The sequence below is a fragment of the Nicotiana tabacum genome, chromosome 8 (assembly GCF_000715075.1).
Source record: "Nicotiana tabacum cultivar K326 chromosome 8, ASM71507v2, whole genome shotgun sequence".
Lineage (NCBI taxonomy): Eukaryota > Viridiplantae > Streptophyta > Magnoliopsida > Solanales > Solanaceae > Nicotiana > Nicotiana tabacum.
The window spans coordinates 90,460,436-90,467,545 of NC_134087.1; the positions used below are offsets into that span (position 1 = coordinate 90,460,436).

The window sequence follows — 7,110 nt, forward strand, 5'->3', positions numbered from 1 at the left end:
TTCAGAATTAAAATCCTTAAGCCATATACGCGTGATTTCTAGGTGACCTTGGATTCAAACGCGCATATATAACATTATTTCCTTTAGTGGCTTAGACGAGGAGGCAGTAGACCATCTGCTGTTAACGCCGGTTTTAGATACCAGTTTTAGAAGAGTGATATTGTCCTATAGACATGATATCTAATAGTGGCATAGTTAAACAAATGAGAATAGTTCTGGAAACCCAGCCTTGACAAGTAGATAAACAATATTAAGCGAATGACAGTATCCTATAGGTAGGATCTCTAGCAATTGACAATCGAGCCTTGATTTTATAACACTTTACCTCTATGAGCAGGTTACCTAGGCGGAGCAATAACAATAATAGTAGCTAATTGATTAATTAAGGTCCTATAGACATGATTTCTAGGTGAAAATCAATAGAACATAAGCTAGTGGGATCTTATAGGTATGGTATTTAATGAATATGAAGCAGTTATGCGGATTGAGAGAATGTTTATTTCTTATAGGTATGTTGTCTAGTAACACATAGCAGTAGAATAAAATAGAGTGTTTACACCCGTGCTTCGATGATAGACAAGTTATGTGTGTGTGTGTGAGTTTCCTAAAGGCATGGTTTCTACCAGTGGAAGCAAGTCAGGTAAATCACATGAACCCTATGGGCATGTTTTCTACCCTTGCATGCAAATAGTAGATTATACTCGTTCCCCAAATTTCACTAACACCCCCAATTATTTATTACAAAGTTATTACAGACCCAATGATGAATGTAGTTACAAAATTATAAAAGCACTAATAGTAGGCCCGCAGCAGGCCCAAAAGGAAATACCCAGCATTGCCTGGGCCTTCAACAACTCTCATAGCATACCCAGATTTCCAACATGGAACTATATTCATCAGCACAGCCCGGAAATCATAGAGGAATTCAAGCCAAACCAAACAGCAATAGATTGACCATATTACCCAAACATTAAATCACTTAAACCAACCAATTTACATATTCAGTAGATAGAATGAGGGGAGAACTGAGTGTTAGAGATAGCTCAAGCCTCAGTAGTAAAGAGAGTGGCTAAAAGACCCCAAATCCTAGTATGTCAGAGTTCACAAGAGTCTCAAATGGACCCCGAGCAGTGCTCACACTAGGGAGGTCAGTAGTAAGAGTCTTAGTGGCCTTGGCTTTTAGCCGGACAAGAATGATAGGTTCCGAATAGCACAGGTACCAAATAAGAGTCAGTGGACAATGGTTAAGGGACAAAAATTGAGGAAATACACTTATAGCTTAAAGTAGACATAGCATAATTGAAAACATAGAACGTACTAGTTAAGAAGGCCAACAAGACTTAGAAGTAGGTTCAACACTTAGCAAAATAACGCATTAACATAAATGTGTTGAAAGACTTAGGGGAGAAACAAGTTCGCAAGATTAACAAGATTATCATACAAAGGTGCATAATACCAAACAAGTCTAAGTAGGGCACTAACTTAAAAGGTTTAAAGCCTAAAGGTCCAAATTATGCTAAGGATTCATCACAATATCATAAGACAACCATGTTAACTTATATCATGAAACAGAACAGTATCAAACATGGTAGGGAAACACAAATTAAGAATAGCTATTCCAAAGGTCTCAAATAATCACTACGGCTGCAAACCAAAACATGTTGGGGGACATACTAACAGAAGACCAAGTCATAGTTGATAGTGAGGATCTTAAGACACATTATAGGAGTTCAAAACAGAGTGAAAATGCAAGCTCAATGTCAAATAGCAAATGTAGACATTCAGGTATCAACATTAGGCTAATACGAACTTAACATGGTCTAAATCATTCAAGCGAACCATATTCAAATAACATATCTCAGAACTGGTAGCTTTAGGTGAAATTAAATACTAAAGAGGCTCAAAGCGAGTGTAAAGCTAACAAAGTTGTACACAAAAGTAGTTCAGAAACACATTGAGCCATGAATTTCAGAAATAAGAATATGCAACTCTTAAAAGACACACAAGAACGAAATTGCAAAAGTCAAGTGACTTACCAGTTAAACGGATAACAATAAAGAAAAAAATTCCACAGTATTCTGAATCAACAAAGAGCAAGAACCCAAAATCTTAATGCGTCAAAGTTCCCAAGGGCTTCAAAGGAACCCCGGAAAATGCTCGCACCAAGAAAATGTTGAAAAATCGAATCCCAATGGCCTTGGCTTTCAGCCGGCAAGTACAGAACAAGAAAATGAGGGAATAACAGAACAAATAGCTTCAATTTTTTAGTGAAATCTAACAATTAAGGTATATTTCAAAGGGGAATGGGGAAAGGTTTATATAGTAGTAGAAATCCGGCAAAGAAATAAGAAATATTGTAAAATTAACATAAATAAGGAAATAATATCATGTAGAATCAGCAAAAAGTCAGATTAGAGAAAGATTAAGTAAACCCTAATTAATCGGAAATTGGCCGGAGATCTTAGCTAATCAGACCCATATAGCCTGGCCATGATGCATATGGACGAGATATCATCCAGATTTAAGCGATTGAAGTTGAATGGCCAGAATCTGAGAGATAGTACTTGCCATGCTGAGGCAAGTACTAAGTGATACCATGATCATGCGGGTAGTACTAAGATAACACATAAAAGGCAAAAAAATCATGAAAAGAATCTATGGTTGAGACGAATTTGGAGAAAATTGAGATGGCGGCTAGGATTTCTAAGGAGAGGAGAAGAGAGGATTCAAGGGCGGAATATGAGAGAAAATGATAGGGTTTTGGGGCGGGTTAGGTTAACTAAAACGGGAGAATGGCTATTGGTCGTTGATCATTTGAGATTAACGGCTAGGATTAGAGGGGAAGTGAGGTAGGTCACAGAACGGGTCCCGACCGGGTTATACTAAAGGGGTCATTTGGTCTTGTCCAGGGGGTTAGGCTAAGGATACTAGGCGAATTTTGGTTCAAAAATTAGTTTAAAGTTGGGCTACTATTTAAAATATACAAAAATAATTTATAAAAACACTTGATAAATAAATAAAAATATTTATGTACTAAAATAATTAAAAATAATAACTTAGTATTATAAAAATATAAAATACTATTTTGACACAAATAATATATATAAAAACATTTATGCATGAGTATAGGCTATTACTACAAAATTGTACAAATAGCTTAAAACATGCTAATGTAATTATATAAAATGAAGTAAAATTATTTAAAATATATATTATAGGTGAAAATAATAATTTTAGGTAACTAAGTCATCACAAAATAATTTGAAGAAGTAATTAATAATTATTCAAGTAATTTAAGTACAAGAAAATCAATTTAAAAGCTTTAAAAATTATGGAAAATTATAGAAAATGCTCGTATAGATTTTCAAGCTAAATAATGATGCAAAAATGATGTTTTTAAAGTATATATATACTATTTTAGAAAATATGAGTGCCAAATTGGGTATCAACACCGCGTCGCAAATATATTCTGCGAGTGGGGAAAATTTTCACTACTCTCATGGAAGCGGGCCGTTCGCCTCGACAAGTTAATAGATGCATCTATGGTTCGTATCGTTCGACCCTCAGCAGTGCACAGTTTATATTTATATGTTGGATCGGATCGTACGACCTCGACATGACTTGCGCATGATAATTCTTTGGAACTAATAATAATTGATATTGTTCCATTGGCTTGAGATACAAATTGTTAAATGATAAAAATAAATTTGGAAATATGTATTAGTAAAAGGATTGTTTATTATTTTTGGCTATTTAGTTTCCAGTTATATTATGTAATTCATGCTTAATTATAACATCGGTATTTTATTGTTCGCCCATAGTAAGTGTCAGAGTCGACCCCACGTCACTACTTCTTCGAGGTTAGACGGGATACTTACTGGGTACGTGATTTACGTACTCATACTACACTTGCTGCACATTTTTGTATAGGTACATATATGTCTCGTGGCGTTGTGGGTGCAGAGGCATGGTTAATGCTGGGACTTAGGTGATTGCATTCCATGTTACGATTCGCAGTCAGCAGAGTCTCCTTCAGAGCTATTTATATTTTTCCTGTCTAATATGTGTTCCGGACAGATGTTGTATTTTATTTTACTCCTTAGTTGATGTTCATGCACTTGTGACACCAGATTTTGGGGTAATTATGGATTGTTCAGTATTATAATTTTGAAAATATTATCACCTACTCTATAAAACTTTATCTCTTATTATTTAATTGAAGGAAAAAATTTGATTTCAAAATACTAAAATGAGTAATCAAGTTAATCAATTATCGTTAGCTTGTCCTACAACGGGTTAGGCGCCATCACGACATTTAACGGATTTGAATCGTGACAGAACTGATTTCAATATCATAACTATTATTTCTAAAGTTGTAATACATCCAGAAAACTATCAAAGAGCTTATATTGAATTACCTCCAAACAGCTTAAGGAGGAAACATTATGACCAAATGAAGGCCAGCCACTCCACAGCTAAATGCAGAAAATCAGCAAATACTCTCAGCAACTTAAGAACAGCATAATCAACCACCACTCAAAATCCCACTAGAATTGAAACAAAAACCAGTAGAAAAAAAAAAGGAAAGAGAAGCAGCTTTGAATTCTTTCTTTTTGTTATATTTTCTGTATCTAGACTTGAACTTTTCAACTTCTTTATTTTTTGAAAAAAAAAAAAAATTAGTGTGGGTGAGAAAAGTAGCGTGAGGTTTTTTTGTAGACTTTTGTGTGTGTGAAAGGGAAGTGTGAGGTCTCTTTTATAGAGTGTAAGAGGAAAAGGGGAGGATAAAAAGGAATCTTGTCAGCTAAAAATTAGGGGAGGGCGTCTATTTTTTTTAACAGAAAATAGACAGCTGTCATATTTTTTTAGCAGCTGTCCTTTTCTCTATTTTTTTCAGCACCATACCCTTTTTTAAAGTAACCTTTTTACCCCAACGTCTAACCTAATTTCTGGTTTTCATTACACTTTAACCTCTTTTCTGGAAGCTTCCTAAGTAACTACTCAGATTCTCTAATTTTGGTGTACTCTCTAGTCTACTCAATTCTTGCAAATTACTTTTCTTTTAACATTCTATATTACCTCCAAACATGCAGTCTTTTATCCAAATTTACGGCTCTTTTTTCCTTATCACAATTAAACTAAACAAAGCTAAACTAGCACTAGGATAACAACACAAAGTAAACCTAAATTATCAACTAATTAACGTATTAATTAGGAAAATAGATAATTTAAACAAGCAACACGATTATCAAATGATTTCAGATTCAACTAAAACAAATAACCACTTAGAAAGTCAAAATAATTTTAATTATAAACCTAAGCATGCTTGGATTAACAGAAATCACCAATTAACCCAATCACACACTCACATGAAAGGCGTGTATTTGAAATACTAATCTAATCGGACAATTAAACACACAGAATGCAATTGTAGTTCAAGGCAAGACAGTAGTGATGCTACTTTATTTTGCTAAAATGAACTAACTTGAACAATTACAATTAACATAAAAATTAATCTGAACTAACGACACATTAATGAGAAAAGAGCAGAGGAGAGAAATACCTATAGTGTTTGAATGGGTTGTCAAAAGAAACGGATTTCCGGCAAGCCGGAGAAATTGCCACACAAACACTGGCCGGATTTCTCCATGCGAGATATTGTTCTATGCAGCAAATATCTCCTACTGACCCGATAAAATGAAGCAGAACAAGGCGAGGATGAGTTGTGCGACCCAATGGAGCTTGACCAAGGTTCTGGTGGTCATGAGATCAGTAAAGTTCATGCAATCATCAAGAGAAGTCAACTGGTGTAGGTTTCGATCTCAAATGAGCCAGAATTAGGGACAAATTAAAAAAGGGAAAACTTTAAGGTTTTTGCGATTTCTTAGATTTGAAATTAAAGGATTTTGGGGAGGTTTTCTGGGAAAATTGGTAGGAGATTTGGGATTAGGAGGGGAAGGAGATTGTATGGTGATAAAATTGGGCCATTTGGTATGGTGCCGCCGCCATAGGGTGATTTTCGGCGGCGGTATGTCAGGAGAAGGGTAATAGATTGAGAGATGGGGGAAATGAAGGGGTTCTAGGGTTTAGGGGACCAATTCAGACAATTATAAGTGATTGGGATGGGGAGTTCCTGACCGTTGGATGAATCTCGATGGATGGTGGGGATTAAAAGATAATAAAACGAGGTCGTTTAGTTATTTTAATGAGGGGAAACAGACTGGGGTGGGGTATTTGGTGCGGACTGGGCAGATTTGCCCAATTTGGGCCTCTGAGGTGTTTGTCCCAACACAAGCAAAAGCCTTGTTTTCCTTTCTTTGTTTCTTTTTCTTTGATTTTAAATTCTAAACAAATCAATTAAAATCCTAAATTAATGTCACGACCCGGATTCCCACCCTCGAGAATCGTGATGGCGCCTACTCGTGAAAGCTAGGCAAGCCGAGTATTATAGATTCACTAACTCTTTTATTTAGCCCTTTTTAAGAGTTTAAAATAACATACGATCAACCGTGAAATATTAACAATAAATAAAGACATGCGGAAGACGTAATCTGATAACTTAGCCAAAAATAAGTACGGCAATACCAAGTACATCTCTACCCGGAACCGGTGTCACAATATCATGGATCATCTACAAATACTACAAACAATTGTCTAGAAAGAAAGATACAATTTGTCTCTAAAGTAAATGAAAACAGAATATAAAGATAGAGGAGAACGTCGGGGCCTGCAGGACTACCTCGAAATCTCTGACTAGACTGAAGGCAGCCACCCAAAGCTACGGTCCAAAAGCTGCCGCTCTAGGATCTGCACACAGTGTAGAGTGTAGTATCAGTACAACCGACCCCAAGTGCTGGTAAGTGCATGGCCTAACCCCGGAGAAGTAGTGACGGGGCTAGGACCAAACTACCAAATAAACTTGTGCAGTTATATCATATACAGCAGAAAATAAAATAGAAATAGACAATTAAAGATATGAGGGGGACATGCTGCGGGAAATATCATTTACCAACAGCAATTTAAGAGAAAAGCATAAAGAACAATTTAAAATTCACAGCAAAAAACTAAGGAAATCGTAACCAATCAATAAATACTTTTATTATCTATTGT

General features: G+C 35.7%; 1 long non-coding RNA gene across 1 annotated transcript; it reads right to left on the reverse strand.

Annotated features, from left to right (window-relative positions):
• Nucleotides 1-478: 478 nt before the first annotated feature.
• On the reverse strand, nt 479-6,119 carry LOC107771834 (uncharacterized). The gene is made up of 2 exons (XR_001644897.2): nt 5,564-6,119; nt 479-887 (listed from the first exon to the last, which is right to left on the reverse strand). It is a non-coding gene; the product is annotated as an uncharacterized LOC107771834 (long non-coding RNA).
• Between the last annotated feature and the right edge of the window lie 991 nt (nt 6,120-7,110).